The following is a 25,220-nucleotide window of genomic DNA, read 5'->3' on the forward strand; positions in this document are numbered from 1 at the left end:
TTGTTCAGCGGCAGCTAGAGCCCTCCCAGCTCTGTTTGCCACTGGGAAACCTGGAATTATTCCTTTATCTTGGGTCAGCACAGCTGATCCAGCACTGCCTGGCACAGGCCCACGCTGCAGCCCTCCAAACCTTCCAGAGGAAGGTGTTCCTGCCCAGCCAGGGCCTGGAACAAGATGTTCTTTAAGGTCCCTTCCAACCCAAACCATTCAAGGATTCTGTATTTCTAGTGGCTCTGCTTTATATTCAGTTTGTTCACCCAAAACAAATTAAAAGCCAAGAAGAAGGGGGTTTAAGATCCACCCCCATTCCCACTGGAACATTTAAGATCTTAGAAATCTGCCTTTGCAGGAATGGAAACAAAATGGTGTCACAAGAGGAGCCATCAGCTGAAGGCATCAGGGCTGAGACCTGGGATGGTCCCACAGCTCCAGTCCAGATCCAAACACAGCCTCACATTGTCTCAGCTCTCACTTTAACACAAGCCTTGTCTCCAAGGTCTTTGTCCTTCATTAACCACCTCCAAGGGCAACTGAAGAGATAATTCATAGGAAAAATCACCCAAAATGAACCAGATCCATCTGGCTGTGGAGAGACCCTACACAGACTATACTGTGACATTCCTTAGATCTTTTAACTAAATCTAGCTCTGAAATTTATCTGAAGGACTGAGGAAAAGTCACCCTGGAAACTCCTGCTCAAAGCTCCCAGCTCAGAGCAGCAGAGCCCCTGGGAGAAACCAGGTCCTTGTAAAAGGTTCTTATCACTTCTCTAAAACTGGAGCAGCAATAACAGGAAGAAATTGTTTTGGCAGGACTTACACCACATAAAGTCAACTCATCAGCCAGTGGTGTGTGAAATCTCCCTGGAAAACACAGAGGGAGAGAAAGAGCACAGGGTGCAGAGAGCATCCCCCAGGCTCAGCTGGGCTCCCAGACACCCATCCCAGCCATGCTGAGCATTCCCACACCAAGGGGTCTCACCCACAGCATGGGGCAGCACCGACTCTGCTGGCACCACCCAGACCATGGGGCAACACTGATACTGCTGCCATCACCCTCACCATGGCGTTGTGCTCGCCCTGATGCCACCACCTACACCATGGGGCACCCTCACCCTGCTGCCATCACCCACACCATGGGGACATGCTCACCGTGGTGCCACCACTCACACTATGGGCAACATCCTCACCGTGCTGCCACCACACACACCATGGAGTCACCCTCACCATGGGGCCACACTGACCCTGCTGCCATCTCCCATGCCATGGTGCCATGCTCACCCTGCTGCCATCACCCACACCATGGTGCCATGCTCACCCTGCTGCCATCACCCATACCATGGTGCCATGCTCACCCTGCTGCCATCACCCACACCATGCAGCACAGGGCACTCTGTGGAATGCCAGGACATCACCCTGAGCCCTGCTGCTTGTCCCAGCTTTCCCCGTTATCCCTCAGTGGATGCTCCCAGTGTGACAGCAGAGGGACACGGGGTGTGCTGCTCTCCTGCTCTCACAGCTGCCAGAGCCTTTCCAGCTCCAGTACCCAGGCTGCAAACCCAGTTTAGGACATGCTCTGCGCCCAGGAACATTGTCCCTACAGTGCAAGGGAGGGATGGGAAGGTGGTAACAGCCCCTGGGGTTGCCTGATGGGGTTTCACCCTTCCAGTGCAAACCCAACGCCTCTCACTGCTCAAAGATGTGGGGAATGCTCTCCTCCTCCTCCTCCCACTCTCAGCTGCAGAGCCAAGCTCAGACAGGACCCTGGTGCCAACCCCTGCCCCAGCCTGCTCAAAGGAGGCCAGAGGGTGCTGTGGTGGAGCCCAGCTGCCCAGCCAAAGCTCCTCTCTGGAGTTCTGCAGCCACCACGGGCCAGCAGGACGTGTGACCTCCCCCTGCAGTGACACAGCTCCCGGGCTGGGGACGGGCACTCACATAGTGCTGGTGTTCCCTCACACAATGGGCACTCCTCCCAGCCACGAGTGACACGGGGCAGCTTTCAACTGATTAATGGTTCTCTCAAACAAGCCCTGAGTGTGCAGGAGGCCCTGGCAGACAATGCCAGCCCAGTGGCAGCAGGACGGCATCAGCTGGTGCCCTGTGCCAGCGCGAGCGCAGCAGCAGCAGATGAGCTACGGGCACTGCCAGCGTGGCTGGTGCAGCTGAGGGACACAGGACAGACAGCTGCTGCCAGGCTCCCGGTCCCTCTGCCAGGCACGTGGCAGCACGGGCACGGCACTGAGGCTGCTTGGGTCCCTTTGTGTGCCAGCCCAGCCACCCTGCTCCACAAAGCCAGCACAGCCTCCCTGCACAGCCTGCAGGGCTCTGCTGGGGCAGGAGAAGCTCAGGAAAAAGCCCTGGGAAAGTTCCAAGCTGAATTCTGCCCTGGTGTGCAGCAATGTCATGCATCAGTTTCTCTGGGTCTGGATTGAAGGCACTTGAGCAGGTAGCTCACGTTCAGACTCAGATATTTTTTATCAGGAAAACAGCCTCACAACCATGAGTTCAGCAGCTTTTCATTAGAAGGCACAAAATAGCTAACTATCTCTTGTTACAAGGTCTTTTAAGACTAAACTATCCAATTAAGAACTGACACCTGGATTATTTCCCCTTTTAACCCAATAACTGATCCCTGGAAGCCCACAATGGGACTTTCCTGCCCAATTACAAAATGCCACCCAAACCCATTAAAAAGGAGGAAGAAGAAGCATGAAGAAGAAACCCATGACAACACCCTGTGCCCTCCATCTTGCTTCTATTCACAACACACTAAAAATCCCAAATCCTAAATTTCTCACTAAGTGATACACCTATACTGCTCTCTATAATCTATTTCACACTTTAGTGGATTCTAGTCTATCTTGAAGTCTGGGAAACTTTCTCCATGAATGAGGGTCAGAGTCAGTGCTGTCCTGGGGGTCAGGGCACCCCAGAGCAGATACAGAAATAGTCCCTGTGGTGCCCTGGATTGCACAGTCACACGTGCAGCTTTGCTCTTTACACCCGCCCTGGTTTGGTGCCTTCCCCCTTTGGGATGGCAGCCAAAAGGGAATGAAAAACCCGAGGAGGGTGAGCAGCCAACAACAAAGCTTTGGGATCCTCCTGCTCCTGCCGGCAGCCAAAACATCCCAGGCAGCCTGAGAGGAGCTGTGGCTCACACGGGTGAGTGAGGAGCAGCCTGTGCAGAGCCCAGCCTGGGAAAGGCAGCAATCAAAGCCAACCATCTAAGCCACAGGATTAGTGCAGGGGGAAAGGCAAAGTGAAAGCACACACAGGCAGAGCAGCTCACTCCAACACCCCATAAGAACTGAGGCACAGCCAGGTGAACAGGCCCTGGTCATGCCACGAGGCTGTGGCAGGTGAGAACAGAGCTGCCACATGCTCTGCCTGCCTGCACACACCCTGAGAGCCAGGCCACATGTGCTGCCATCTCCAGCAGTGCTCAGTGGGTTCTGTACCCCACAAACCCTGATTCTGCACCCCTCAGGGTGCACCTGCTCCACCCCCCTGGCTACCCAAGGTGCCCACCACACACCAGCCACAGACAGGAGCGGGCTGAGCAGCAAAACACTGCCAACTGCAACAAAGGACTGTGCCCTGCTCAATCCTCACTCCAAGTTTTCCTTAACCCCGAGGTTTCCCATGGAAAACCAGAGGGGCGGGTTTGGTCAGAAACGCAGGGATCTGGGCTAAGCATGAACCCTGCACAAACCCAGCTTGGAGCTTTGTGCTCCTCCTGCAGCCCTGGCTACCCCACCACATCCTTTCAGCACAGTGAGACACTGGAGGATGTGAGCAAGCCCGAATCCTGCCCTTGCCCCAAACAATAGGCTCTGCAATAATGGTGCAACCAGAATTTCCTGCGCGGCGGCGCGCGCCAGCTCCGGGGAGAAAACACCCTGGGAAAGCTCTGCCACGGGAACACAGCACCAGGGCAGCTCCTCTGGGCTCCTGTCCCTGCTGGGATGCTCCTCTGGCAACAGGGAAAGCACCACACTGAGCCCAGGCTGGGAAGAAGGGAAAAAACCACACCGGTGGCTTGGAACAGGAGCCATCCAGGCTGGGGATAATCCATTACTGCAGCAGCCTCTTGCAACATCTGGACCTGGCTTTTCTCTCACAGATGTTTCATATCCTGCAGTGCTTGGGAAAGCAGCACAGAGCAGGCTGGAGCTTGGGAGGCTCATGGAAATCTCTCCATCTCTCCTGGAAAGATGGCACAGGTGCAGCAAGGACAGAGCTGCTGATGGCATCGGGCACCAGAGGCTGCAAAATGCTCCAGTGTTGGAGCTTCTGTCTGGAACAAGGATCAGCACAGCCCCAAACCCTGAGAAAAGCCAAGGACAAGCTCCTATAGCTAAGCAGGAATGGAGGATGATCCCAGGCTGGAGCAGGGGAGGAGTGCAAGGAGTGCCCTGAGAAGGAAGAAGGGGCAGAGCTGAGGTGTGATGGATGAATTGATCACAGCCACCACTCTCCATCACCCTGCACCACCAAGGGAGAGAAAGGGAAGAAACTGGGAGAGAAGTCAAGCCTGGGAAGGAGGGAGGAGTAGCATGAAGGTGTTTTTAAGATTTGGTTTTATTTCTGCACACCTTCCCCATCAGCCCAGGAAGCCCATTACTCTGGATGTGCAGAGAGGTCAGCATTTACTGCAGGAGGAAAAAGCTCAGGAAATGGGTGATGGCACCTGAGCCTGGCTTAGCAGGATCCTGAACGACTGGGGATGCTCCAGCACCTCCATGAGACCTCCTGGAATGAACACAAGTGCCCAAACCCACTCCCTTCCCGCTGGATTTAGCACACAAACTGTAAGCCAGCAGCTGGCACATCAAAGAGGGAACCAGGGAAACAGAAACAAGGTTTTCACCCCATTTCTTCCATCAGCTCCCCTAATTTTGCCTCTGCCTTGTTTTCCTCAGGCCTGAAGAGAGGACAAGGATCCCACCCATGCAGCAGCTCCCACCAGCCCAGGCTGTGGGCACGAGGGCAGGGCTGACCCCTGGAGCCCTTAAAATCCCCCTGCACCTGCAGCAGGTAAATGCTGAAGGGCAGAGAAAGCCAAGCCTTGATGCCAGGATTAAGGAGGGCTCTGGGTTTGGGATGGGGACAGAAGAGGTGAGGACAGGGCTGGTGAGGCCCCAAATCCAACACACACTCCTTGCAAAAAACCAACCCCAGAGCCCAGCACAGCTCCTGGTGTGCCCCAGAGAAGGACTGGCTTTACTGGGCAGGACTGGGCAGGATGAGCAGCTCAGCACCACCTTCCAACAGAGTGAAGACAGAGCTGTGCGCTCCACACCCTCCTTCCAGAGAGGAACAGCAAAGAAACCTCATGCAAGAACACCAGAGCTCTCAGAGCTCAACCTACAGCAAGAAATAATTACTGGGAGATAACTGGAAAAACATTTTTAAAGAGTTTCCTCAGAGAAAAAAAAATCCAAGGCTACTCCACAGTTTCTTATTTTACCAACTACTGGGAGCCAGCAGGCTGCAGTGGGACTGGGAGCTGGCCTCCTTGCACTCAGCCCTAAATGACCCAAAATTCATTTGTTAGAGTTTATTTGCACAAGAATTTCCCCCAAAACTCCGCGGTTCCCAGACAAGCATCGCTGCCTAATCCTCCAGCCGGGCTCACCCTGCTCATCTCCCCACCACAAAAATCCTTTGTGATGTTTGCAAAATGCCCCCTTCTGGCAAATTCCAACTCAGGTTTTCAGGTCAGACCGTGCAGATGAAGAAAACTCCAATAAATCTGTCATTTAACGGAAAATTAATACAGTGTCCTAATGTCAGCACCAAGCCAGGAATAACCTCCTTCCCACAGCTATTGCGGGCTGGCTGCAAGAAGGCCAAATGCAACAAACTTTTCATAAAAAAACACCCCACAAAAAGCCAAGCTGGTGATGTTCATGCCCTGAAACAAGGCTGGCAGGGGGCCACAGGCAGCACACGTGGTGACATCCCTGGCTCCTGGTGCCAGCAGGAACCTGGCCCATGGAGGGGTGGGGATGAAGCAGCTCCCACCCATCCTGAGGCAGAGGAATTTTATTAAATCAGCTCATATTCAAAAATTGGGGAAGTCTTTGGGATCACCAGACACAAATACAGCAGCAGGAATACAAGCAGAAGTAACTGCTCCAAGTGTCACTGGGCTCCAGTAATTAACTGTGGGGTTTTCAGCTCCCCAGCTCAGATCTGGGATGTCCCAGACTATTGCTGAGGCTTACTAAAGTAAATTGAAAAGCAAACCCATTCTTGAACTTCACCTGGAAGTTCCAGAGGAGCCTGCAAGCTGGAGAGAACAAAACCCCACTGAGCAGGATGGCTGAGAGCAATCGGCACTCAGGAAACGGAGCAGTAACAGCAGGCAGGAACCTCTGGAGCTTGGGAACCAGGATGGGAAAAAATAACCTTTAAAACAGGCGTGGGATGAACCAAAAATGGAGCAAAGGACTGAAATCAACTCGTTGCACCTGTGGCTTTCAGTTCATCTTTCCAAAGCAGACCATTCTGTTTTACTTCCAGCTGTACTTCATCAGGAGGGTCCCCCAAGGAGGGGATGCATTTTCCCTCCCCATGTGATGATGCACCTGCCTCTCCTTCCTTCCCACCAGCAGCTTCTTCCCTTGGACCATCCCTTTGCACCTGTGCCAGTGATGGCACCACCCAGAGCTCCTGGAGTCCCACCTGGACAAGCTCCTGAGCTCTGGGACAGCTCCTGGGGCAGCAGGAGAGCAAGGCAGAGAGGCCACTGTCACCTCTGAAAGACAGAGCCCTCCCTGAGGCCACAGTGGGCACCTCAGTGTCACATAGGGGGACTCAGGGGACTTTGAGTCTGTAACTTCCCTGGATTCCAAGGAGGAGTGGCAGCACAGTGTTCCCTCTCCACCCAACACTAACACCCGGCCAGCCTTCCAGCAATGCACAGAAATCAGATTAATTCTAGGAAAACGAGACGGCACAGCAGAAATTCAGCACTCCCAGTCCCTGACGGGTCAATGAGGCACCAAAAGTCACTGGAATGAGCCGTCCTGCCAGCACTGGAGCAGGGCACCCAAACCCTCTGGGCAGGAGCTCCAGCAAAGCATCCACCTGCTCCAGCATTTACTGTAACAGACCTAAATTTGGCAATTTTACTTTCCACAAAGCCAATCAGAGACGATACCGGGCAGGGAGTGAGCAGCATTCCATAAATACTTGATTTGAACAGTTCCAGCAGTTTGGACCCGGCAGGGCGAGGGTTTAATCGGCTGTAAGGATCCAGCCCGTGGGCTCGGGGCTGTCCCGGCACCGCAGCCCGGTCCTGCTGCCGGGATCTGTCGTCACTCGGGCAGGATTCGTGCCTTGTTTTATAACAAAACCCGAGGGAGGAGCAGGGAGGTGATATCAGCCATTAATCCCCGCGTTTTGAAATTCCTCATCTCATAAATGTTCAGGTGTAAAACCAACGCATGAAGGTGGAGGTGGGAACAGGGACCCTCCAGCCAGGCTCTGTGAACACCCGAGTGAGACTTTCTCTCCGTCAGCTTCCCCAAAACCACTAAAACCACTAACTGAACGCTCCCAAGCACAGAACTCTCACCAGAGCCCACAGAAATGTTCCCCTGGGCTCAAACGCGCCCTGAATCACCGTGGGCGAGCAGTGACCCCGTTCTCGGGAGCTCACACGGGTGTAAACCCGGCTCAAACCGCTCAATTCCCACACACGCGGCGGAAAATAAACCCAGACCCGGGCACGGCAGGAACTGCCCCGCTCAGCTTCGGGCTGGTGCTTCCTCAGCAGCTCCAACACAGCCAAAAACCCCAACAAAGAAAAGATTCCCACATGATGTTCTATCAAAAAGGGAGGTTTTGCGAAACTAATCCGAACTTCGCGGCTTTGTGACCGCTCTGGTGAACAGGAGGGTTTGTCCGGCAGGTACCTGCGCGGGGGTGACACGGATTTATGGGGTCAGAGAAGTGATGCGAGGCTTCACTCTCATTGAAGCCGCGGCCCCGGGGGCAGCCCCAGCCCGGGCCGGGGCTCGGGGGTCCCGGTGCCAGCCCCGCTCTTACCTCGCTCACCGCATGGCCTCGGCGCCGCACGCTCACGCGGTCCCGGCGATCAGGGCAAAACTCTGCGCTGGCGTCGGAAAGTTGAAATGTTTTTTTAAAACAAAAATCTTAAAAAATAAAAAAAAGTTTTAAATCACCAAAAAGAATAACAAAATAAAAAATTTAAAAGCGCCCAAAGGTGCGAGCTCCTGAGAGGGAGTTGAAAAGCACGAGCAGAGAGCAGCCCCGCTCCGGGAGCCGCTCCCGCCGCCCTCCCGGCTGCGCCGGGCGCTCCCCGCCGGCCCCGGCCCGGGAGCCCCGGCAGGGCCGGCGGAGCGCTCAGGGGGCGGCGGCGCGGCCCCCCCCGAGCCGGGCTCGGGCCGTCCCCGGCGCCCGCCCGCGGGCAGCGGGGTTCGGGGGGCGGCCGCCGGGGCCCGCCGCGGGCCGCGCTGCTCCGCGCATCCCCCGCAGCCCCGTCCCGTCGGGGCCCGCCCGGCGCCGCCGCCGCTGCGCGCACACGGCACCGACGGCGAGCGAGGCGAGACGAGGCAAAGCGGCCGCTCCGTGCGGTGCCGGCCGCGCTGCGAGGCGTGGGGACCGCTGCGGGATCTCTGAGGGATCGCTGCGGGATCGCCGAGCGCCCGCCCGCCGGGCCCGGCCCCCCCGCCCGCCCGGCGCCGCCCCGGCCCGGCCGCGCTGTCCCGCCGGAGCTGCTCGGGGCTGGGGGCGATGCCCGCACGCAGCTCTCGGGGGTCGCTGTCCCCGCTGTGTCCCCGCTGTGTCCCTGTCGTGTCCCCGCCCCGCTCCGGCGAGCAGAACAATCGGAGGAAGCGCGGCCGCGGCCCCGGCCCGGCCCACGCAGCCCCGGCACCCCCGGCCCCGCAGGCCGAGCCCCAGGCCGGGCTCTGAGGGGCCCGCGCTCTGTCCCCCACAAGGGCCCGGGGCTGGAGCCGCATCATCCCCAATGTCCCTTCCACAGTGACGAGAGGACACCTTGCTCTGGCACACTCAGAGCACCCAACACCAGCTCTTCCATCACTACTGAGCCACCCTCATGGCGGGAATTAAATTTACCTCGATTTTATCCAGGGTTCTGGTTCCCAAATGGAGTTACTCTAACTCCGTTATCTTCTTTCAAGCTTCTCTGTTCCCTCTCTCAGGGAGGGAGATTCCTTCTTTCACCTGCTTCTACCCCTGCGTAGAAGGAGAGGAGACCTTCTGCCTAGCCACAAACCCACCTGGGCAAGCCCAGCTCATTTGGGCCTGACCAGGTGCTTCAGATCGCTGCTTGGAACCAGAAACACCTGGACAACATCACCAGCCCGTTCCTCACAGAACCATGGAGTCATGAAGGCTGGAAAAGCCATCTCGACCATCAAGTGCAACATTCCCCCAGCACTGTCAAGGCCACCACTGACCCGTGTCCCCAAATGCCACATCCACACAATTTTTGAATACTGAAAGCTTAAAATGAGAGTTTTCCCACCCTAACCATGCATCCTCCTCTCCATAAATCCCTGCAAACCCAGGCCTGCTCTCCACCCATGTTCCCACATGGATGAATAGGAGATCACACAAATAAAAGAATTGCTTTGAAGAAACTGCCTTTATAATATTAAAAATAGTACAGGGAAATGAAATAATTATTTGAAGGCTTAGTGGATTTAATTGCTGCTTTTCCATCACATGTAATTGGTGTTTTAAGTGATGTTAAGAGTGTTTCCCGTGGAGAGGCAGGTGTGTGCCACAGAACGAGGCTGTTGTTAATAGGATAACCACAATTAAGTGTAATTGGGAGCGTCATATCAATCACTCCTTGCAGCAGCACGCATGCAGAGTTTTTCCCATGCTTTTCCCATGCTTTCAATGATGCATCAAAACCAAAGAAAATACTTGAAATTCACCAGGGGTAGCAAGAAACTCCTTAACTTTCTGTGCCATTGGCCCATTGATGGGGAGTTAATCTGAGGGGCAAAATTCCATCCCAGTTCCTGCCAGGACCCAACATCTGATGGAGCAGCGCTGTGGCAGGGCAGTGTTTGAGGCTGAGCTGTGTTCCAAGGAGAGGGGACTGACACAGGGGTCACATCCAGTCCCCTGCCCACCCCACAAACACCTGGCACCACAGGGAGCACTCACAGAGCTGCTGTCCTGGGCATCAGACACCTGGGGCTGGGGAAATGGGGCTCTGCTCCAAACTGGGCTTAATATTCCCACCAGAAACATCATTAAGTGCTGTCATCTCCTGTTTTCCTCCTCAGGGGAAGCAGCTAAAAGTTCCCTTTTCTAGGAAAGCTGAGAATCCAAGGGGTCACACAGCTGCCTAAGCCAGGCTTGAAGAAAACCTTAAAAAAATGTTGTTTTGGTTTTTTTTTTAATTAAGAAAAAGAAAAATTACAATTAGCACAAAATCCAGGGGCAGCAACACTGACGTGCCCAAATGGCTGAGGGTAACACCTCACAACCCCCAGCCCTTTTTTTCCCCCTAAACCCCAGCTTTGATGATGTATCAAAGGTGAAATTTTAAACATGACCCAGCCCTCGGGGTGGCATCCCCAGTCACTGTCCCTGCCTCCCTCCTCACCTCTCCCCCAGCAGACATTTTGCTTCCAGAGCCATCCAAGGACATAACCCCCCCCAGGGCCATCCAAACATGGCTCCTGAAACATCTCTGAAGTACAAAAAACACAAAACAAGAGTGATAAAGAATTAGCAGCCTCTTGGAAAACCCAAACAACGTTTCTGCGGTGATGGAGGAGTCAGAAAATGTGATTAAAGTGATTAAGTCACCCGCAGCACTCCCTGCTGGGGTGCCTGGCAGGAGCTCAGCCCTACAGAGCTGCAGCTGCCTTGGCCAGGAGACCTCAGCCTTCTGCAGGGGCTCAGATTCGCACCTGGGTGGGGTCAGGAGTGGGTCACAAACACCAGGTTGATAAAAATGGGTCTTGATAAGCTTGTCCTGGTGGGTACCACAGTGTCACTCCATCCCATAAGCTGCAGTCCCTGCCACTCTTAACTGGCTCTCACACCTCTCCATAGATGATGTGTGCCCTGAAATCCATGAAAACACAAGCTCAGGGACTCCTTAATCCTCATTTTTAATTCAGACGAGGTGCTGCAGCTCCTTTCCCTGCCCAGAAGGCCTCAGCACTTCCATACTCCCAATATATTCCTCAGCTTTCACCTTCATTAGGTCCCAGCACTTCCTTGTCTCCTTTCCTTTTCTATTACATTCAGTTCAAATGTTTCAGCTGATGAGGACACCTGGGCCCAGCACCAGCCTGGTGCCCACCTGGGAGCTCAGATTTGATGCCCAGCACCACCCACCTCAGCTGGGCATCAAATCCGAGCTCCCAGGTAGGCACAGGCTGAGTTTTGCTGGGATACCATGCTCTGATCCAGGCAGGGAATCACCTCCTAAACCCAGGCAATTTCCCACCCTGCTGTGGTTCCGTGCTCCCCCTGGCTCTCAGGATGTACAAATGCCTGTACCTGGGCAGGGGATGTTTTAAATATGCCCTTAAATTCAGGTGCTCGTGGTGAGTGAGCTCAAAGGAGGCAGGCATGGGGTGGCTTAGCCCAACACCCAGCTTCAGAGCTCCCAATTAATTCATTAATTGGCCCTGGGCTGGGTGTGGTGGCCCTGTTAAGCTCAGGGACAGCTTTAGGCACCAGGGGTGTGATGCCAGGTGAGGGGCAGTGAGTTGCACACACACCCCAGGGCCCAGCACAGATTTAATCCACGTTTTAGATAAAGCTCAGCCCTTTGGCTCCAGCCCCATGGGGAGGGGGTGCAGTGGGAGGTGCCCCCAGCCCGGGCAGGGGATGGTGCCCTCACCCAGCATTGGCACCATCACCCAGGGCTTGGTTTCCCAAAGATGAGATGAGATATGGCAAGGCAGGCCCACCCACAGCAAGAGACAGAGACGGGTTTTTCCTCCCTATAACGTTTTAGTGGCTGCAGGATGGGGCAGAGAAAGGCTCAGCTCATTACCAAACCCTGCTCATTAATGGGTGCTGTAATGAGGGCTCATTGTGCTCCTGCATCCAGCCTGGCTTAATCCAGTGGTGACTCCTGGCCTTGCCCTGGGCTTTGCTTCTTCCTCCTCTGCAAGGGGAATTGTTTAGGGAGGGGAAGAGCCTGGGAACACATCCCTGGACCAGCAGGAGCTGCTCAGCATCGCCCACACCGCAAACCACAGCAGGAAATCAGCGAGGGAAACCTGGAGGAAAGGGAGAGCCCTCGAGGTGAGAGCTGAGCGTGGGGCACATCCCTGGAGCTGCTCTGCTTCCAGGAGATCCTCCCTGCTGCAACTCCTGCCTGGTTCTCCATAACTCAGCAGAGACTTTGCAGGATGTGTTTCTTGGTGTCACTGTTTCTCATGCCTGGCTTTGCAGGACTGATGTGCTGCTCCATCTGTGGAAGTTTCTTCATGTGTGCACCCACTGCAGGGGTCTCCTTCCATCCCAGAGCGTGTCCTGGGCTCCAGCTCCATCCTCTGGCTCTGCTCCATTCAGGAACACGCTGAGGAGGATCCTGTCCTAACGAGAAACCAACAGCAGAGGAGCGAACATCAAACAGCGTCAGGAGTTTGCACATCCCCAAATCCACCCCACGCCCAGGAGAGGCTGAGCTGGGCTCTGCCGCATCACAGGATTTATGGGAGAAACTGCTCCTTGCTGAGGTGATGCCTCGAGGTGTGATTGGGGTCAGAGCTGGGGTTACAGCCCCGAGCTCATGGGACAGCATCCCCGGGAACAGCGGCATCCCCCAGGGCCAGCATCCCCCGGTGTCTTGGTTTGGGAAGCCAGGAGTCTGCTAAGGAAGGCAGGAGCCTCCCCTGAAATGGAGAATGTAAACCCTCCCCACCCCTCTGAATTGCTGTAAATTTTAAATTAAGGGGCTCTCAGGCGAAAAATATGGGAGCAGCAATAACAGTTCTTTAATAGGGAAGAAAAAAAAATAAAAGGATAAAATAAATAATGCAGTACACTAGAACAACACTGACAGAGTCAGAACCCAACCTGACACCCTGTGGGTCAGGATGTTGGTGGCAGTCCCATTGGAATTGTGGCTCAGCCCTCCTGCAGTGTCAGGGGTGGTTCTGTTGGAGCAGGGGTCCTGTAGAGAAGGATGGATTCTTCCTCTGAAGATCCAGTGGAAGGAGAGGCAGCTGCTGTTCCTCTGGGGAATCCCGTGAAGAAGCCGTGCTGGTGTCTCAAAACCTCTGGATTATATCTGGGTAGGAATGCTTGGCTCCTCCCTCTGGGCTCCCATCTCCCAATGGGATGCTGTAGTTCTTATCAGCCATGCAGGGACATTCAATAGCTGTTATCAGCAATGTCCCCTCCCAGGGAGGTGTGAATGTGGTCACTCAAAGAGAGAGATAAGGCAAACTGCCCACTTGACAAAGAATAATCTGCCATACAGATGGAAGTAGAATACATCTTGCATTGCAATCTGGAACACCCAGGAAACCATCCCCGGGGACAGCAGCATATCCCGGGACACCATTACCGGGATAGGAGCATTCCCGGGACATCCTGCAGCCGGAGGAGGGCAGGAATAACCCGAGATGTGGGAGGGTTCTGGGGGTTTATCCCGGGCGGAGCAGGCCCAGCCCGTGCCGGTGGAGCAGGAAGGGACTTGCCGGCGTGGGAAGGGCGGCAGGGCTGAGTCACGGAGCACGGCCCGGCCCCGCACAGCCTGATCTCCTCCTCCAGCTCCACATCCCGCACAGCACCGGCCCCAAATCCACCAGGAAAGGCGCCGTTTCCTCCTTCACCCCAAGGAACAGCCCTCTCCCTGTTTCTAAGCAGCTCCAACCCACCTAAACTCCTTTTCCCTCCTGTATCTCAGAATCCCCGTTCAACACTGCTTCCCCAGCTGGGCTCTCTCAGAAGCAGCGCCCAGACCCTGAGCCCAGGCACAGCCCGGGCTGGATGGGAGTGACAGGGAGCAACAGGCCAGCCCCGAGCAGCAAGTGGGAAAACAAGGAAACATTTCCATGTATTTACTTAATTTCCTCCCTCTCCTCCGGCCTGGCAGCCTCACAGGGGGTTATAAATAGCACGGAGTGGATGCGAGCTGGGGCTGCAGGAGCCCAGGGCCTGCCCTGACACCCCTCTGTGCCCAGGAGGGGATGGCCCTGGTGGGATCCAGTCCCTGAACTCACAGCACACCACTCTGTGTGAGATCCACTCTGAACCACATCCCTGCAGCTGCCCTGCAAACACCCCTCAGGAGAACAGCCCTGAGGGAAGGACAGGGACAGCCAGGCTCTCCCTGCTCCCCCAGCCTGGGGTTCTAGGAATGGCACTTTTAACATCAAACCTCCTGCAATCCCACTGATTTCTCTCTGGGGAGGAGGAAGCTGTGCTCTCCTGTGTTTGCAAAGCAAATGGTGCTGGCACCCAGCAGGGCAGCGGGGGGGCAGAGAGGGGGCAGCCAGAGTCACCCCACCGTGACACGAGGGGACACAAAGCCCCATTTCCCCACCTGGAGGGAACCCAAATCCCCCTTTCCCCACCTGGAGGGGACCCAAATCCCCATTTCCGCACCTGGACGGACCCAAATCCCCATTTCCCCACCTCGAGGGGACCCAAACCCCCATTTCCCCACCTGGACAGACCCAAATTCCATTTCCCCACCTCGAGGGGACCCCATGCCCCATTTCCCCACCTTGAGGGGACCCAAAGTCCCATTCCCCAGCTCGGTGTCCCTCTTTGCTGCCCTCCCTGTGAGGACACGTTTCTCCAGGGACACCCTCCTGCCACCGCTCACCCCAAAGCCTGCAGGCACAGGGGATGCGTTTGTGGGACACCCCCCTGGGCTGGGCTGGGATCAGAGCTGGATCGGGGGGGATCCCGAGCAGGAGCCCCCGGGCTCTGCCCAGCCCCGCTCCCCCGAGCCGGGGGTGCCAAAGCATCGCCCCAGCCCTGCCCGGGCCAGTCCCGGCGCGCTCGCTGCGATGGGCACGGCCTCCAAAGGCAGAGCCGCCAGAGCCCCGGGCACATTTCTGCAGCCTGAATCACACTGTGCCTCTGCAGCAGCGCCCGGACCGGGCAGAGCCCCCGGGACAGCTCCAGGGAGGCTGCACAGAGGGGGCAAACACACTGGAGTGCTGGCAAAGAGCCCTTTCATCTCCAGATCCCCCAGAAATATCCCCCAAGGATCCATCTCCTCCATGGGCTTGGCAGTGGTGCAGCTCCAGCAGGGAAAAGAGGGTCCCTGAAAAATATTGCAGCTGGTTTTAAACATGAAAGAAATAATTTTATTTATCTAGCCTATTCTGAAATGGAGGTTCACCTACTGCTGCCCTGGAGATGGTGCTGGAGGTAAAACCCACAATGCAGAAAACACCTAATTTGAAATAAAAGCCTTCAGAGCAATGAGGAGTCTCCCACCCACCTTGAAAAGCACCCTGAGCTGGCAGAATCCCTCTGCAAATCCTGCACCTCGTGTCTGGGGAGGTCCCTGCCCTGCCGCTTCCAGCCTTGGCTCTCCCCTGAGCAAACTCTCAAACACCACAGCAGCAGCACGACCACTCCCAGCCAGACCTTGAAGGGTTTCCTGGAGTCCTGGAGTCCTACAGCTCCTCCTGCAATGGGAAATGGAGCCACAATCCCCAGGAAAGCCTTGTGGAGGGAGGGAATTGCTGAGCTGCTCCAGGAGCATCCAGGGTGGCTGCAGGTGATGGATGGAGCTCCCTCACCCAGCAGGATGGTCATCCCATCCCATCCCATCCCATCCCATCCCATGCCATCCCATCCCATCCCATGCCATCCCATCCCATCCCATCCCATCCCATCCCATCCCATCCCATCCCATCCCATCCCATCCCATCCCATCCCATCCCCACCCCTGTGACAGTGTTCACAGGGGTCTGAGGATGAGGGAAAAGATGAGGATCTGACTCCATGTTTCAGAAGGCTGATTTGTTATTTTATGATATATTATATTAAAACTATACTAAAAGAATAGAAGAAAGGATTTCATCAGAAGGCTGGCTAAGCATAGAAAAAGAAAGAATGATAACAAAAGCTTGTGTCTGGGACAGAGGGTCTGAGCCAGCTGGGCTGTGATTGGCCATTAATTACAAACATCCAACATGAGACCAATCCCAGATGCACCTGTTGCATTCCACAGCAGCAGATAACCATTGGTTACATTTTGTTCCTGAGGCCTCCCAGCTTCTCAGGAGGAAAAATCCTAAGGAAAGGATTTTTCAGAAAAGATGTCTGGGACACATCCCCATCCCATCCTATACACAGAATTCACAGAATCACAGAATCACAGAATCACTGGGTTGGAAGAGACGTCCAAGATCACTGAGTCCATCCCAGCCCCAACCCCTCACCCAACCCCCGGCACCCAGTGCCACATCCAGGCCTTGTTAAACACACCCAGGGATGGGGACTGCACCACCTCCCTGGGCAGCCATTCCACAACTTTATCACCTTTCTGTAAAAAACCTTTTCCTGCTATCCAGCCTGCATTTCCCTTGGCACAGCTCGGGGCTGTGTGCTCTGGCTGTGTCAGTTCCTGCAGACAGAGCCCAGCCCCAGCTGAGCACAGGCACCTTTCAGGAGCTGTGCAGAGCGATGGGGGCACCCCTGAGTCTCCTTTTCTGCAGGCTGAGCACCCCCAGCTCCCTCAGGGGCTCCTCTCAGGAACCATCCCCATCCCTCCAGGTCCCTCTCATCCCACCCCCCCAGTGTGGAGCTGTGGTGGGTGACACTCCCCTGAGGCACAAATAACACCCCTGGGAACCTTGGCTTCACAATTCCCTGCTGTGGTGTCATGTCCATAAATCAGCCCAGTCTCTGGTCACAGCCTGTGTTCTGTGTTCACTGCAGCTCTCCTGCTCACTGAGTGTCACTGTCGTGTATTCTGAAAAATCCTCTTGCCCAGGATTTCTCTCCTGGGAAGCTGAGAAGCCTCAGAGAAAAAGGAAAACAATATTATCTCATTTGCTTCTCCTTTGTTTTGCTGCTTTGGAATGTGGTTTGGAGATTGTTTGCCCAGAGGTGACTGTTCATTGGTTTCATGTGAACTGTTTTTACTTATTGGCCAATTACAGCCCAGCTGTGTCAGAGCTCTGGAGAAACAAGTTTTCATTATTATCTTTTAGCCTTCTGTAAGTATCCATTTTCTATTCTTTAGTATAGTTTAGTATAGTATTCTTTTATATAATATAAATCATAAAAGAATAAATAAATAATAAATAATAAATAAATCAATAGTTTTCTAAGAACATGGAGTCAAATCCATCACTTCCTCCCTACGACAGAGGACCCCAAAAACACCGCAACAGAGTTCAGTGTCCCCCTAAAATGATCAGAAAATGGTAGGGCAGTTTTTGTTCAGTGGAGATCCCAGAAAATGGTGGGGCAGTTTCTGTTCAGTGGCAAAGCAGAGTTGAACCTCCCCCTGGATGAACCAGCGTTCCAGGTCCGTTCCAGGTCTCACTGCCTCCCCTTCCCCCAGGGCACAGCTGTCTCAGCAGCCTCAGAACTCCCAAAACAAGGAGCTGAGGCTGCTGGGTGAAAGCAAAAAATATTCCCAGGGCAGCCAGGGGTGTAAGAGGATTCAGGAGGAGGAGGATGGGCGAGGCAGAGGGGCTCACAGTGAGGCGTGCCAGTAAAACACCCGGGGCACCCTGCCCTGATCCCAAACCCATCCCTGCTCCAGGGAAGGGCCCTGCAGAGCTGCAGCTTGCTCCAGCCTTCAGAAACGCCTGAGCTGATGCTGCTTTGGGTCAGAACTGGGGGATTTTCTCAAATGGAGCTCAGCAAAGTGCAACAGCCCCATGCCAGAGCTGGGCCAGGTGGGAGCCCAGGGAAGCCGAGCTGTGCCATCCTCCCCAGGGCACCTGAGCAGGGAAACACTCACAAAACCAACACCCCACGAGGCAGGAGACACATTTGGGATGTGGAACAGGAGCAGCAGAGCCCAGCTTTGCTCCAGGCACTCCAACATTGGCACTGCCAGCTCCAAGTGTCACCTTGATGAAAATCTACAGGCACACACTGGGAGTTTTCTGTTTTAGACTGGCTCTTGGGGCTGTTCTGGAGAAACAGCAACAGAGAGCAGCACTCCTCCTTCCCTGGACCTGGCTCACTTCCAGATTTCACTTTTTCCCCTTGGTTTCACACCAAGAGGCACCTTATTATCATAAACAAATAGTTTATCCAAAAGGAGATGGGAGATAACAGCACATCCTTGGCACATGGAATAACTTCCCTGGCTTGCACAAAAGCTCAGGGAAAGCTGCAGCGGAGTGTGGGGGGAGGAATCAGATCAAACAGCTCAGATCAAACAGAACAAACCTCCAGATCAAAGCTAGAACAGCCTCACACGTCACTGTCCCACAGCAGAGACCCGGAGCAGCAGGAGGAGGAGGAGGAGGAGGAGGAGGAGGAAGGTCCTCAGACGTGCTGGAAACACGTGTGGGAGCTGCCACAGGAGTTGTGCCCCAATGTCACCTGGGTTTGTGGGAGGAAGCAGCCACTCTTCCCAGCACTGAGCCCTCAGCATGGACACCCAGTGGGGTTGGTCCCAATGGGATCTGTCCCAGGGGATCTGTCCCACTGGATCTGTCCCAATGGGATCTGTCCCAATGGGATCTGTCCCAGCAGGGTCTGTTCCAGTGGATCTGTCCCAATGGGATCTGTCCCAATGGGATCTGTCCCAGTGGATCTGTCCCAGTGAGATCTGTCCCAGCAGGGTCTGTCCCAGTGGATCTGTCCCAGCAGGGTCTGTCCCAATGGGATCAATCCCAATGGGATCTGTCCCAGCTCCCAGAGGGGCTGCAGGGGCTCCCAGCACAGCTCCAGAGGGAGCAGCTCCCAAAGCCCCTCTGTGGTGGGTGGGGTATTCCCAAGGAAAAAACAAAAAATCAGAGCAGAGCCAAACTTGTGGAAAGGGACTGAAGGAGAAATCCCACAGGGAGCAGAGGGGAACAGGGAAAGGGTGGTGGGAAATCCCTGCCCACCTTTGGGAGGTGCCGGGTAATGCCCAGGAATGTTCCCAAAGGATGGGGAACAGGAGGGAGCCCCTCCTCAGCCAGGAGCCAGGACTGGGGAAGGGTTGGGGCATCCCTGGCACCCTCCTGCCCTTGTGACATCCCTGCTCCAGCCTGGCCTGGCCCCAGGACACCCTCAGGGGCTTTTGGGGACATCCGAGGGCAGCAGGGGTGACACAAGGGACACTGGAGGGCAGCAGGGGTGACACCAGGGGACACCAAGGGCAGCAGGGGTGGCACCAAGGGACACCAAGGGCAGCAGGGGTGGCACCCCCAGCACGGGCCCCACTGAGCAGGACAAGGGAGGTGGCCCAGGCCCAGCAGGGCACGGCAGTGAGGATGGGCAGGTTCACAGCAGGCTGGGAATGAACCTGGGCTGGGAATGAGCTCAGGCTCGGGGGTCTGGAGCCCCGGGAGGGCCGGGCTGGGCTGGGCTGGGCTGGGCTGGGCTGGGCTGGGCTGGGCTGGGCTGGGCTGGGCTGGGCTGGGCTCCTCCTCCTGGGTGAGGCTGCTCAGGGCCGCCCGTGCCCCAGGGCTGCTCTGCTGGCTCCAAAGGCATCCTGGGGAAGGAGGAAGAGAGAGATGTCCCAAAGAAAGGATTAACTGATGGAAGCTGGGGCTCAGGGAGAGCCTGGCCACTCCTGGGGTCACTGTGGCTCTCAGCAGCCCTCACAGGGGTCCAAGCCCTTTCCAGGGCTGACCCTGCAGGGAAGTCCCTCTGTTTATCCTGTAGGAATTCTTTCTTCTAGTCCTGTTTTTCAGACTCAGCCCTGATCACTTTTTAATCAGATTTGAGTCTCCTTTGCCTTTGGCATTCCTTAATCTCGGAGATGCTTCCCATAAATCACTGCCAGGGCTCCCACAGGAGGCTCCAGGTCCCATCCAGACAATCCCGACCTTCACACCAGCGACTTTCCCAGCCCAGGGAGATTTCCATCACTGCTTCCTGCTCTGGAACCGGTGCTTGAAACCCCAAATCCCTCTGCAGCTCTCCTGGAGCCCCTGCAGGCTCTCTGAGCTCTCCCTGGAGCTTCTCCTGTCCAGGTGAGCACCCCCAGCTCTCCCAGCCCGGCTCCAGAGGGGCTCCATGGCCTCCTCCAGCAGATCCTTGGGGAACTCAGCTCCTCATTTATTGGCGTGGGGTTTTGGGGGGTGAAATTTCTGCTTGGAACCATCCCTCATTAACCACGGGCAGTGCTCGGAGATCAAATCCCGGTTCTGCTTTCCCAGCCCCTCGGAGCTCCCTCTCACCCGCGCCGAGCCCGCCCCGCCTCGGGCACTCCGTGTCCCAGCCCGCCCTCCTTCGGAAAACAGGAATTTCTATTTTACTGCAGCGAACACACAGAGAGAGCCTGGCACGGGCAGCTCTGTCCTGTCCCATCCCGGCTCTGTCCTGTCCCCATCCCGGCTCTGTCCCGCTCCCATCCCGGCTCTGTCCTGTCCCCATCCCGGCTCTGTCCCGCTCCCATCCCGGCTCTGTCCTGTCCCATCCCGGCTCTGTCCCGTCCCCATCCCGGCTCTGTCCCGCTCCCATCCCGGCTCTGTCCCGCTCCCATCCCGGCTCTGTCCTGTCCCCATCCCGGCTCTGTCCCGTCCCCATCCCGGCTCTGTCCCGCTCCCATCCCGGCTCTGTCCCGCTCCCATCCCGGCTCTGTCCCGCTCCCATCCCGGCTCTGTCCCGCTCCCATCCCGGCTCTGTCCTGTCCCATCCCGGCTCTGTCCTGTCCCCATCCCGGCTCTGTCCCGTCCCCATCCCGGCTCTGTCCCGCTCCCATCCCGGCTCTGTCCTGTCCCATCCCGGCTCTGTCCCGGGGCTGTCCCGGGGATCCCAGATTTTCCTTCCCTGCCTTGGGCTTTGCACGGTCCCAGCTCCGGACGGGGCTGGCAGGAGTGGGGGGACAGGAGTGTGCCCTTTGTTGATAAAACTGTCCTTTGTCCCCTCAAAAAGGAAATAAGCCCACAAGTTTCTCTCCTCCATTAGGTGAAAAAGCCACTCCTAGGCCTGGGGGACTTCACCTCAAACTTAAGGATGGCCAATTGGACAGAATCCAAAAAGTCCCGCCTGGGCAATTCACTAGAAAAAGAAGTGAACAAAGAAACTGATGGCTTTTGTGGGGTGTTCTACCAGGAGCAAGAATTTCTGGCATCTAGCTCGGTTTTTTCCTGTTTGTTATTTTGCCTTTTATTAAATCTTTTTGTTTCCAACACTGTCACAGAAGCCATCCTGCTGATTGTTATGCCTCTAAGGGTAGCTGAGCTATCTTGGGTGTGTTATAGCCCTGCAAGATGAGACCTGGCTGGAAGAGGCTCCTGTAACAGAGGGGGGCTCAGTGGGGCTGTGGTGCCCACCCTGGGGCTTTGGGATGACATTGCCCCATCCCAGCATGAGCTGCCACAGCTCTGCATCAGAACCCAACCTTCAGCAGGCTCCAGAGGAGATGAAACCACAATAAACATAAAACCATCCCAAAGAGCACAAACCAGCTGTGCTGGGGGACAGCAGTGGGGACAGCAGTGTGGGTGTGGCACAGCACAGGGGTGCAGCTCTGCCCCATTGTGCCCTCCCTGGGGCACACACGCTGGGCTCAGGGTGCCCCTGGAGCCTGGCACCTGCAGTGCTGGCTGTGCCTGCCTGGCTCCCAGACCCTGGGCAGTCACAAAGATTTGAGGGTCCCCTCATGGTATGGGACCCCAAAAACCCCCAGCACCTGCAGTGCCCTCACACCCAGGTGCCAATTCAGGTGGCACCAAAGCCACCAAACCCCTCCAGGGTCACAGAATGACTGATTTGGGTTGGGAGGACCTCAAAGCCCACACAGTGCCACCCCTGCCATGGAGGGACACCTCCCACTGTCCCAGGGTGTCCCAGTGTCCAGCCTGGCCTTGGGCACTGCCAGGGATGCAGGGGCAGCCACAGCTGCTCTGGGCACCTGTGCCAGGGCCTGCCCACCCTCACAGGGAGGAATTCCATCCCAATATCCCATCCATCCCTGCCCTCTGGCAGCTCCAGTCCTCCCAGTGTGTCCCCAGGGTGTCACCGACCCCTCACCCTGGGTGTGACTCGGAGCTGTTGATGCTGAAGGCTCGGGGCACTGAGGGAATGTGAAGCTCTGGATCATCTCCGAGTTTTCCCCATCATGTCCCCAAAAATGCTCCAGGGCCTCGGGCTGCCCCAGGGGAATTTTGGGGAGACCCAGCTCAGCATTGGACATAATAATAGAACAAAGGGGAGCAGTTTTAAACTAAAAGAGGAGAGATTTAGATGGGATATTGGGTGGGAATTATTCCCTGTGAGGGTGGGCAGGCCCTGGCACAGGTGCCCAGAGCAGCTGGGGCTGCCCCTGGATCCCTGGCAGTGCCCAAGGCCAGGCTGGACCCTGGGGCTGGAGCAGCCTGGGATGGTGGGAGGTGTCCCTGCCCTTGGAAGGGCTTTCAGGTCGCTCTCATCCGAGCCCCTCTGAGATCCTGGATTCCATGAGCTGCAATGTGGGAGCTCTCCCTTAGAGGTCAGCCCAGCACCAAACCTGGCTCCAATTCCCGGCATGGAGGCGATCCCTGCCCAGAGCCGGGATTTGGTCACCAGGGCCCTCCGGGGTGGGCAGGGCACGGTCCCCAGCGCCTGCAGGAATATCCCCAAGGATATTGTTGGGGAAGATGAAACAGGAAAGCCTTATAAATATGATTGTCTGGCAAAAGATTTTGAGAATATGGAAGCTATTAGCGAGATTGAAATGAAAGCAAGCTTTGAGATCCCTCAGTTACTGAACAACTGGAAAACAACGGTGTGGCCAGACTGAAGGTGATCCCCTTTTGATGGAACAACACCCTCTGCTTGCAGACAGGCCCAAGGGGCAGAGCAGACCCTACAGCTTGGCAGAAGGGGCCCAAAGAAGAGTTTTTAGGGCTTAAAATGTAACCCAGCATGGTGATGTAGTGATTCTTACAGGCTGCATGTAAATGCTATAGGATTTGTATAGGGTACTAGATGGGTTAGTGAGAATCAGAATATTCAACACAGAAGAAGATTTATTGTATTGTAATGAGAACCTCACGCTCTTACCCCGTTTATTCTTTTACCCTTTTTACTCTCCCCCCATCTCATCGTCTCTCCCCCTCTCTTCTCTCTTTGCTGCTCCAGCTGTGTTTGGCAGCTCCCAGCAGGGCCCTGCACCCAGGCCCTCTGCAATAAACCCCAAGTTCCAGACCTGGCTGCAGAGATCTCTCGTCTCCATCCGTCCCAACCGTGCTGCCCCCCAACACTCCTACAGATATTCCCAGGAGCTGAGCTCTCCCAGCTCCTCTCCTGCTCCTTTGCATGCGTGGAACAGAGAGCTCTGAGCTCTGTGTCTGCCCCACCTGGGGATCCCCTGCCTGGGGAAGTCCTGGCCAGCTCCAGATTTTGGGGAGCAGGATGACCTGGTCCTGCTGCTGTGACATTTTCCATGCCCACAACAGCCAGGACAACCCCTCAGAGCTTTTCCTTAAGGCTCAATTCTTCCTTCCCTCCTCCCTTCTGACAGACAAATAAAACTCAGCAAAGAGACACCCTCCCAAAAAACAAAATAAAAACCCCAAAAAACCCCTTCACTGACAACTCCTGCATCCGAAAGAAAATTACTCTTCTTCCCTTGTTGTTTGTCTTTTTCTTTCCCAAATCCCCCCAGCATTAAACAGATTTCAGCATTGTTCTAAAAATAGAGGGATTACAAATAATCCCCCATCATGGAGCGACTGTGGGGATGTGGCACTGGGGGCTGGACCTTGGGGCTGAGCTGGGGGGACCCAGGAACCCCAAAAACGGTGAGGAGGGGACATTGCTGTGTCCCCAGGACAGGTGTCCCTGACAAGGTGTCCCAGGGCTGTGCTGAGCCAGTGGGAGGCACCAGATGGGAACTGAGCCCAGAAAATGGGGATGGGATGGGATGGGATGGGATGGGATGGGATGGGATGGGAACTGGGATGGGGATGGGATGGGGATTGGCATGGGATGGGATGGGATTGGAATGGGGATGGGATGGGGATGTGATGAACAAGCTCCACTCGGTCCATGGAAATAGGGAAGGAACTAAAGCAGTTGTCCCAGGTGTGACAGGTGACACAAAGGTCACCAGGCCCTGGCAGCCTCTGGGCACAGGAGCCTGAGGACCCTGGCAGTGCCACAAACCCCTGGTGTTCCCTCAGAGAGCACAGCTGTTGTGTCACAGAGTTGTTGTGTCAGAGTTGTTGTGTCGGTGCTTTTCAAATCACTTTGGAGAAAAAAAGAGGGGGAAAAAAAAGGAACACTTCAAAGTGTGAGATGCATTCCTGTGATGACAAGCGGCTTCCAGGAGGTTTTGTCTGCAGGAATTTGTTTGCAGCAAACGAGTCAATTTGTGTTTACAAGGAGGCAATTAGAGCTGAGGGTTTGAAGCGTTCCCAGCGGGATGGGCCATCCCAGGAGCTGATCCCGCTGTCCTCATCATCATCAGCGCTCCTCTGCCACGGGCTGGGGGAGGAGAAACAACCCAGGGATAGATGGAATCCATCTCCTGCATCCCCTGCATGCATCCCTGCCTGAGCTGGGGGTGCAGCCAAGGGGGGGATATTCCCCTGGCACCAGGGAAAACAGGGCACAAACCAGGACCCCCTGGATAAGCCCAGCCCTGGCAGGGAATCCCAGCTTTGCCATCACCTCGGGGAAAATGCCCCTGCAGCTGCTGCAGGCTCAGAGCTCAGAGCGGGATGTGCAAAGGGAACCCCGGGGCTGTGGGGAATGTTTTCAGCCAGGAAGGCTTTGGGGTGCAGGGAGGGTGCCTGGAATGACACCCAGCGGGCTGCAGGGAGGCTGGATGGGAGCACAGCTCCAGAGGGGGACTTTGAACCCTGAATTTTGAGCTCCTGACCCAGGAACCCCCAGGCACACCACGCTCACCCCTGCCCAGCCTTTCCACAGTTTTTGTGGCTCCTCTGGCAGAGTTCTCCAGCCCAGGCAGTGCTGACCCAGCCCCACGTGCCATTTTCCCGGATTGCCTTCCAGGCTCTTCCCACGTTTAAAAGGAAGGAGAATCAGCAGAGCTCCTTCATCTCCTGCCCTCTGTCCCTGCCTGGGCAGCTTTTCCCTCCCTAAATTCAGCCAGGGGTTTGCAGGAGCTCCATCCCCACAGGAGCTGCTGCCCCT

General features: G+C 55.8%; 1 protein-coding gene across 2 annotated transcripts in view; it reads right to left on the reverse strand.

Annotated features, from left to right (window-relative positions):
• Positions 1-8,278, reverse strand: part of ARHGEF9 (Cdc42 guanine nucleotide exchange factor 9) — a 204,119-nt gene extending 195,841 nt beyond the window's left edge. For both annotated transcript variants that reach the window (XM_059483115.1, XM_059483114.1), the window contains exon 1: positions 8,058-8,278. The gene's annotated coding sequence lies outside the window, so the exon portion shown is untranslated. The remainder of the gene's footprint in view (positions 1-8,057) is intronic.
• Between the last annotated feature and the right edge of the window lie 16,942 nt (positions 8,279-25,220).

This window comes from Ammospiza nelsoni, chromosome 15 (assembly GCF_027579445.1).
Source record: "Ammospiza nelsoni isolate bAmmNel1 chromosome 15, bAmmNel1.pri, whole genome shotgun sequence".
Taxonomy (NCBI): domain Eukaryota; kingdom Metazoa; phylum Chordata; class Aves; order Passeriformes; family Passerellidae; genus Ammospiza; species Ammospiza nelsoni.